This window comes from Myxocyprinus asiaticus, chromosome 11 (assembly GCF_019703515.2).
Source record: "Myxocyprinus asiaticus isolate MX2 ecotype Aquarium Trade chromosome 11, UBuf_Myxa_2, whole genome shotgun sequence".
Classification (NCBI taxonomy): Eukaryota; Metazoa; Chordata; class Actinopteri; order Cypriniformes; family Catostomidae; genus Myxocyprinus; species Myxocyprinus asiaticus.
The window spans coordinates 35310706-35320009 of record NC_059354.1 but is presented as its reverse complement, the minus strand read 5'-3'; the positions used below and the strand labels follow the sequence as shown (position 1 = coordinate 35320009).

At 44.4% G+C, this 9304-nt stretch overlaps 1 long non-coding RNA gene across 1 annotated transcript; it reads right to left on the bottom strand.

Moving 5' to 3' along the window:
- Nucleotides 1-321: 321 nt before the first annotated feature.
- On the bottom strand, nucleotides 322-5929 carry LOC127448550 (uncharacterized). The gene is made up of 3 exons (XR_007898551.1): nucleotides 4676-5929; nucleotides 4294-4467; nucleotides 322-2034 (listed from the first exon to the last, which is right to left on the bottom strand). It is a non-coding gene; the product is annotated as an uncharacterized LOC127448550 (long non-coding RNA).
- Nucleotides 5930-9304: the final 3375 nt, after the last annotated feature.

Sequence of the window (9304 nt, the reverse complement as noted above, 5' to 3'; positions counted from 1 at the left end):
CTCGGTGGCCAAGTAGTCACACACACAAACAAGTAAAGGCTTCTATCGAGCACACACAGGTACAGTCTCTCTCTCTGGTCTCTCTCTGTCACTCTGATGCCTTGTGTGCCTTTTTATGTCTCCCTCCGCCATCACTACAACAAGAAATAGGTGTTAGAGATAATGCCTACCCAGGTGATGAGCCTTAACGCTCTCTCTCTCTCCCGCAGACAGACACACGACCACGCCCCCATCACCACATATCCCCACTGCCCGACTCAGGCCAGGGCAACATCCAGGGCAACATCCAGGGCAACAACCCCCCCCCCCCCCACCCCCATCTGCGCTCCTGGACTGTGGATCACCTCAAATTTGAACGGCTGATGTGCCAAGTACCAATGGGTGATCCGCACATTGGTATCCTTCATGCGGTGGAGCAACTGGAGTGGGGCGTGATCTGAACAGAGGCTGAAGGCCCACCCCAGCAGGTAGTAGCGGAGAGTGAGGATGGCCCACTTAATCGCCAGGCACTCCTTCTCCACGGTGCTGTGCGTAGTCTCTCTCAGCAAGAGCTTACAGTGTACAGCACCGGTTGCTCCTCCACCTCCTGCAAGACCACTGCCCCCAGCCCTCTGTCAGATGCATCCATCTGCAAAATGAAGTGGAGAGAGAAATTAGGAGCATGTAAAAGCGGCCCCCCCCACCAAGTGCAGATTTTATTTTTAGGAAAGTCTGTTGGCACGACTCTGTCCAATGGAACGGATTGCAGGCCCCCTTTCTAGTAAGAACAGTCAGCGGGCTGGTGACGTCAGAGTAATTAGGCACAAACCTTCAGTAGTAGCCAGCCAGCCCCAGAAACTGTCTCACTTTCTTTTTGGTCTTGGGCCTTGGACAGGCCTTGATCGCTGCGATTTTGTTAACCTGGGGACGCACCTGCCCATGGCCCAAGTGGTACCCCAGATACCGAACTTGCACCCACCCAATTGTGCACTTCTTCGGGTTTGCCATGAGCCCTGCCTGTCACAATGACCTCAGGAGAGCTCTCAGATGTTGCATGTGCCGCCGCCAGTCATTACTATAGATAATAAAATCATCTAAATATGCAGCGGCATATGCTATATGGGGTCTGAGAATTTTGTCCATGAGACGCTAACACATGGCCGGGGCCCCAAATAACCAAACAGAAGGGTCATAGATTGGTGTAAGCCAAAATGGTGTGGAAAAAGCCACTTTTTCTCAGGAGATTGGAGTTAAAGGGATCTGCCAATAACCCTTTGTTAAGTCCAGTGTAAAAAAAAATTGAGCCGCGCCCAACCAATCGAGCAATTCGTCAATCCGAGGCATTGGGTATGTGTCAAATTTGGACACCGCATTCACTTTGCGATAATCCACACAGAACTGGACCATCCCATTGCTCTTAGGTACCAGAACCACCAGGCTGGCCCAATCGCTGTGCGACATTTCTATTATGCCCATATCAAATGTCGCCTCTAATTCTTCCTTAACAACTTTTCTTTTTTTTGTGTTCAGGAAGGCGATAGGGTCTTAAACTAAATAAGTGTTAAGGGTCAGTGTTTAAAACAAAGATTTTGTATAAACTGTAAGATTAATGACTAACGTCTTTGAAGTTCATCCTGGATTAACTGCAGAAGTTCACATAGATACAATTGTCCTTGTTAGTTGGCTGATGAAGGGTTTTGTTGGAAATTAATTGATAGTCTATGTATTCCATTTCAAGAGTGTAGTCCATCATTAGACAAAGGTGATGCAGGCAGAGATCAGTTAGGTGCATCGCAGTTCAACCTGGCCAGTAGTTTCGGTGAGGTCTATCCTAAGTCCAAGGTTCAGGCTATGGCATTTGAAGTATCCCATGTTTTATGGTTGGAGTTGGCATTAGTTCATCCTCTGAAGTCCATCGTAATAGACTGAAGTGATGTTTGGCTGGCACCGGCTGCTATTAGTCATCATCACACAGGGACACGTAGCAGTGGAGTCCAACACCAAGCAGGAACGGAGCTGGATCTGGCTGGTTCTGGTGAGCTCAGGATAGGAGTCCTGAGGTTGAGACAGGGAAACAAATAAAATAATATTAGCATAGATGCCATTCAATTTATTGCAGAGTTATAGATCATAACCACTGTTTCTGGTTCCGGCAGACCTAACTAAAGCAGCCTAATTGTGAGTTGAAGTATAAATTAGGTGTATGCCTGGCTAAATCGGTGTCTTTAGTCTAGACTTAAACTGAGTGAGTGTGTCTGCATCTCGAACAGTGTTAGGGAGACTATTCCATAGTTTAGCAGCCAAATATGAAAAGGATCCACCTCCTTTTGTGCATTCTGATAATCTAGGAACTATTAACCTTATATCTAGGGGGTCCAGGGACATGCTCCCCTGTGAGATTTTTTGTTGTTGTTGCAAAAAACAAAATCAAAGCATTAAATTCTGGTGACTTTGAGATTAGCATTTATTTATTTTCTCGAGTATGAGTAGCATTCGTGTAACTATTGGCGAAAGCATTTCTTCCAGTAACCGTTCAGACAGACGCGTTTTCGCGCTAAAAAAGCAAAACGCACCACAATGAATAAAGCAGAACGCAGGTGTCCCAAGACGCATTTTTATCAGTTGAAGAAGTTCTTTTTAACTTGACACAGCGTCTAAAAATGCGAATGTTTACATGGAAAATGATTTAAAAACTGCGCGAACGGACACAAAAATACATTCAGTTTGAACATCCCCTTGTTCACATGACACAGCACTAGCTGAAGTTTCTCAAAGTTACCTTGCAAAAAGACAGCCTTTTGTTTCAGTTGACTGTAGGTAAATTTACATTGTATTCAGCGCTGTATTCATAAAAATCCTGATACTGTTTTACTGTGTGAGAAACTGCTCCAAATTATTCAGTGAGAGGGCGCTCTGAACGGATTGTACTGAATCACGAATCGATTCAGACCGTTTTGCAAGCCCGTTTGGCCAATTCACTGAAAAGAACCAATTCAAAAGAATTATTTATTCACAAACTGGGCATTGCTAGTCCTTTTAAACAGTCAACAGAAATATGGGACATTTCATGTTTGGTGAAATATTCTGAGTGTAAATATTTCTCAGGTCAGTCGGAGCACTCATGGTACGCACAATACGTATACGGCCGTACAGCTGCAAGCGCCGCTGGAGCCACTTATCCCAATTCCTAGCGTCCTCATGTACGAATTTACATATAATATTGTTTTAAGGTTTTATTAAATCGTTCCACCAACCCATCTGTTTGTGGGTGATAAACATGGGTGCGAATCGATTTAATACCTAACAATTCGTATAGTTCGTGTAGTGTTCGTGCCTTGATCAGTGAGAATTTCTTTTGGAATCCCCACGCGGGAGATTATTCACCAGAACTAACACATAGCAATGCCTGCGTGCAGTCCGTTCTAATGGCCTGATGAGGTCCATGCCAGTCCTCTCGAAGGGGACCTCGATCGGCGGCAGAGGGTGCAATGGCGCTTTTGGGGTGGCCGGTGGATTCACCAACTGACATTCACGGCACGCCACACACCACTCGCGTTTGTCCCTGTGAATGCCTGGCCAAAATAAATAAATAAAAAAACGGGCCATTATTTGGTTCAGCCTTTTCTCGTGACCTAAATGGCCAGCCATTGGATTATAGTGAGCCGCCTGGAAAAGGATTTCCCAACGACTCTTCTGTACTAATAACTGTGTTGTATTTTCTTTTGTTTGAGTGTCCTGCATCATTTGATACAACCAATCTTTAATAATCGAAAAATGTGGGTACGTGAGTGCGACACCAGGCTGGAGCTGTTGACCATCGATGACTCTCACTTGGTCAAATGCGTGTTTGAGGGACTCCTCAGTGATTGCTCCAGAGGGAACCCCCCCCCCACCAGGGAACCCCCTGAGGATGGGAATTCCCTCTCTTGCTTCATCTTGACCCACAGCAGACATAGATGGCCCTGGCACCACCTCTCCAGCCATAGCATCACACGCCACACAACGAGATAACATTTTACAGGACCCATCCACACATATTTCCCTTAAAAAATTCTTAAAATCAGGCTAATTTGTTCCCAAAATCAGTGGATGGGTGAGGCGGGAATTAACCGCAGCCTCTACTCTATGCTTTTTCCTTCTGAATAGCATCTCAGTGGTAACCACCGGATACATGTGAATATCCCCATGCACACACCACACCTTCACCCGTTTATCCATGCCCAATGCCCCGTCTTGCATCAAGCATTGGTGAATAGAGGTTTGAGAACAGCCTGAATCCACCAAAGCTTGGTATGTATCCCCTTTTAAACTCACCGGTATATGATACGTCCCTGCCCGATCGGGGGTGGCCCGCGGAGTGTCAGGAATCCGGACCAGTGTCACCACCTCCATCACCAAGCACTGATCCTGGAAGTGCCCAGCTTCCCCGCAGCCCCAACAGACCGGCCCAGGCTTCCCTACCTCACTCGTGGGGGTGGTTCTGTCAACCTAGGGAGGAGAGTGGAAACAGACAGGAGAAGTTGGGGACACAGACATGGGGAAGGTCCCACGAGATCGGGGAAGGGGTTTGGGTGGGGCTCCTCCCCACCTCCGGGGAGTTGGAACAGGATGGAATGGGGAGGGGCGGGGGGTATTGAGAAGTAGGGGAGATAGAGAGAGATAGAGGAGAGAGAAGGAAGAGCTCCTGGTACACTACCTCCCGGAAATGCCGCCATGTAGTCCTCAGCCAGCTGGACTGCCTCCTCCAGCGATGGCAGGCATGGCACTAGACCCACTCTGCCATCCCTCGAGGAAGCTGGGAGATGAACTGCTCCAGTATCTCCAGATCAACAATCTCCACGCCGCCGCGGGCTCCCTCAGCCAGTAACCATTTCTGGCAGGCATCCCAGAGCTATTGTACAAAAGCAAATGTACGGCAGTGTTTCCCGCACCTCAGGGACCTGAAACGCTGGCGGCTGTCTTCGGGAGTACGGCCAACCCATTGCATGATGGCCCTCTTCAGGTCTTTACACTCGAGGAGGCTGGCAGCAGGAAGTTGCTGGGCTGCTAGCTGTGCTTCCCCGTAGAGTAGCGGTAACAAGCAGGCTGCTCACTCGAGGAAGTCGAGGAAGGCCTCAGGATCATCGCCTGGCCCCATTTTGAGGAGGGTCACCGGGGTCGTAGCTGCAGCCCCCTCTCGGTCCATCAGGCTCCGGAACGCCTGTTGGTCCTCCGCTTGAGCCTGGAGCTGGAGTTGGAAACGCTGCTCCTGCTTCTGTTGTAACTCCATGAGGGCCTGATTTTGTGTTTGCTGGATGCTGGCGAGGGAATTGATGACTTCGCTCAGTGGTGAAGACTCCATGACAACATTGTCCTCCAAGAATTCCCGGGTTTCGGCACCACTGTAGAAGATTCGTTGTCTGGGTAATGAAGGAGTCAGGAGGCAGCAAACTGTCAGCGTGAATGTTTTTATTACTCTTCAGCATCGTTCATAAAACATGAGTGTGTGAGTACTTGGCACTCAGTGGCCAAGTAGTCACACACACAAACAAACAAGTAAAGTCTTCTATCGAGCACACACAGGTACAGTCTCTCTCTCTGGTCTCTCTCTGCCACTCTGATGCCTCGTTCACCTTTTTATGTCTTCCTCCACCATCACTATAACAAGAAACAGGTATTAGAGATAATGCCAACCCAGGTGATGAGCCTTACTGCTCCCTCTCTCCCCCGCAGACAGACACACGACCATGCCCCTATCACCACACATAGCACTTTAGACACTTGAACTTACAATTATTTGATTAAAAATCTGCTTTCAACTCTCCAATTTCGGAATTTGGTTCTTCTGCTGCAGACCACAAGCAAGGCAAAAATAAAATATATCCCAACTCTGCTCCTGTCATCAGTTTTCAGTTTCTGCATTAGTCCACAGTCTTGGGTTTATTCATAATGTGATCCAGACCATTGTGGATTTTACTGGATAAAACACCTGTTTTTGGTTATTTTCTTTTGAGATAAACACCTCACAGAAGGCATGTCAAAAATTCTAGTTCAAACAAACTCATTTACTTCTTTTAAACAGAAAATATATATATATATATATATATTATCTAGACTATTTTTTGGCAATTGTCATTTCATTTCAAATAATTCAGTAATATACATTTCAGCATACTGGATTGAAGCTCACAGTTGTCGTTTCATTCTTAACAGTTTGGAAGTGTTTAGTCTCTGCCTCTTTTTAATAATTGAAAGACCTTATTATTTGTTGTTTATTTGATGTACCTTTCACTCTGTCTCCCCAACATCAAATACTTCCCTCAGAATGGTGTTTGAAGAAGGATAGCCAGCTATTTGATATAAAACTTTTAAGGAGCCTGTTCTGACTACAATGTTTTAATAAGGCATTCCACATTCAGGCATTAGAACAACATTATGTGTGGACCTCCAGGCAGACTGACCCACCTCTCCACTTCTCGCCCCCACACATTCACCTCTCTACCAGTTTCCACTTGCTTTTTCGCAACACACACACACACACACACACACACACACACACACACACACACAAGCATACAGAAAAGGCCAAGGTTACCTGTGTACACAGCAGAAAAGGTCCAGTCAGTCTAGAGATGTAATGTTAGCATTTAACTGGCTCTGTTCGCACATTTTTACTTACCAGGATGTCTTATACACACATGCACATATTGGACAATTTGAAGTCAGTCTGTTAGCCGCTCTGAGATTTTCCAAACTGCTGGAAACAGAGATTTTTTTTTTTTTTTACCATACCATCATCCATTTGCAAATATTCATTGCTTACCTTTTAATGACAATAATTAAAATCATTCACTTTCATTGCATCTTTTTTTTTCATACAAAGAAAGTGAATGGTGGCTGAGGCTAATATTTTGCCAAACATCTCCTTTTGTGTATCACACAGAAAAGAAAGCGTGTCTGGAACAACATGAGATTGAGTACATTTTAATTTCTGGTTTAATTATCCCTTTAAGAGTTAAAAGTTGATCTACTAGCGATTTGATACATTTGTGAAAGGTTCAATCTAAGGCTGTATTCATCATTCTTGAAAAATTAAAATTCTCTCATCATTTTCTCACCCTCATGCCATCCCAGATGTATTTTTTAGAAGAATATCTCATCTCTGTAGGTCCACACAATGCAAATGAATGTGACCAAAACACTGAAGCTCCTTAAATGACATAAACACAGCATAAAGGCAATCCAAACAACTCCAGTGGTTAAATCCATGTCTTCTTACGTGATCCAAACAGTTTTGGGTGAGAACAGACGATACTATAACTCCTTTTTAATTATAAATCTTGACATCAGCAGTCTCCTTGGAGATCATGATTTCAAGATTGATTACACCTACTAGTGCCATCTAGTGCTCTGCACATGCATCAAGCACTTGGAAGTGTAATCAAGCTTAAAATGTTTGTCCCTAAAGACTGGAATGGCAAGATGTACAGCAAAAAATAAGTTATATTTTGGTCTGTTCTCACCTAAAATTGATTAGATTCAGAAGACATGGATTACTTCACATAAATCATATGGAATACTTATACTTATGTCATCACAAATGCATGTGACAGTTTTACTTTCAAGTCAAATGTTTTTTGTTTAGCTGTAAATGTTTTGAAATCTGTTTGACACAGAGAAATTTTTTGTTGAAATGGATTACTGATTTATGAATAAAAAATATGGAAGCCAATTAGAAATGTTGACAATCAATTAGAGGTGCTGTAAGCAGTTTCAGACATTTTGCTGACTTCTGCTAGACAAGGAATTAGACTACCACCATCATTTCAGCCATACACGCTCTCTCCAAAACCCCATTCTCCAAAAACATGTCAGCCAATATGATGTCAGTGAACAAGTGAAAGAAAGAGAGACAGAGAGTGTTTTCTGATTTCATAAAAAAGCACAAGACACTCACTTAGTTATATCTGTCAAGTAGGGACAAAAAAATAAATTGCTTACTGCACTTTTAAGGCAGTTAGATTCACTTTAGAATTTATAACTTTCACTTTTATTCTGTTTTAAACTATGCACAGAAGCTGGAGAAACAGACGTTCTTTATTTCTTTAATGCCTAAATCACAGCTGCCAACACTGACACAATTTGAAAGAAGGGAAATTGTGTTTTCAGGAGTGCAGCTCTGAATTAAAGGAATAATTCAGAGCAACAAAAAAAGATGTTAGCAGCTCTTTTCCATTTAATGAAAGTGATACTGGATAATAATTTTAAATGCCAAGCTTCAAAAAAGACACAAAAGTGCAATAAAAGTATAGTAAAAGTAAAAGTAAATTATATGGTTTGGTGCTATATTCCAAGTCTACTGATGCCATCTGAAATATTTGTATGAGGAACTGACTGATAGTAAATAATAATGGCTTATATTTGGGTCTATGTAACGCTGTCGCTGGCAATGACAAAGACGATGAAGACGATGATGTGTGATGAACCCAAGTGCAGTTTATTATCAATCGTGAAATCCAAAACCCGTAACTCCAAAAGTGAACAAAATACAAAAACATGAACTTGACGTAACTTGACTTGACTTGACTTGGCTAAACTTGACTTGACATGAACAATCCAACAAAATTACATTCACAATACCAGACAATGGACAATGGCAAACATGAGACTTAAATACATGGACAAGGGAGAAACATGACAATGATAGCCAATGACAAGACAATTGATAACAAGGTAACAAGACAATAAACCAATGAAAACAAGACACATGAACATGGAGGGAAACAAGAAATCACATGACCAGGGGACCACATGACAAGATCACATGACAGAAACAAACATGGCATGGAACAAAATGCATACAACCCTGACATATCCCCCCCTCTAGGGGTAGCTCCCAAAACAACTCCCAAGCGACTTGACGTGGTAACGTGGCAGGACATGGAAACATGGTGAAACAAGGTGTGGGGTGTGGTCTGGTGAAAACATGGCATGGAGCATGAGACCAGGGCTGAGCCCGTGGGGGGTTGAGGTCCAAGGCAGAGCCGTAGGGAAGGAGGTCCCCGATGGAGCTGAAGGATCTGAGAGATGAGGCGTAGCCAGAGGATTGGAGAGCCAAGGGGGAGCCAGGTGACTGACAGACCAAGGACGAGCTGGAGGGACGAGGGACCCTGATAAAGCTGACAGGCTGAAGGACCACGGTGGAGCCGAGGGAACGTAGAGCCGAGGAGATGTCAAGGGATCGACAGGCCAAGGCGGAGTCCAGGGCTTGGAGGGTCTAGGAGGAGTCAGAGGTTCGAAAGTTCCCCATGTCTGGGATATCTCAGAGGGCGATGATCGAGCCAGT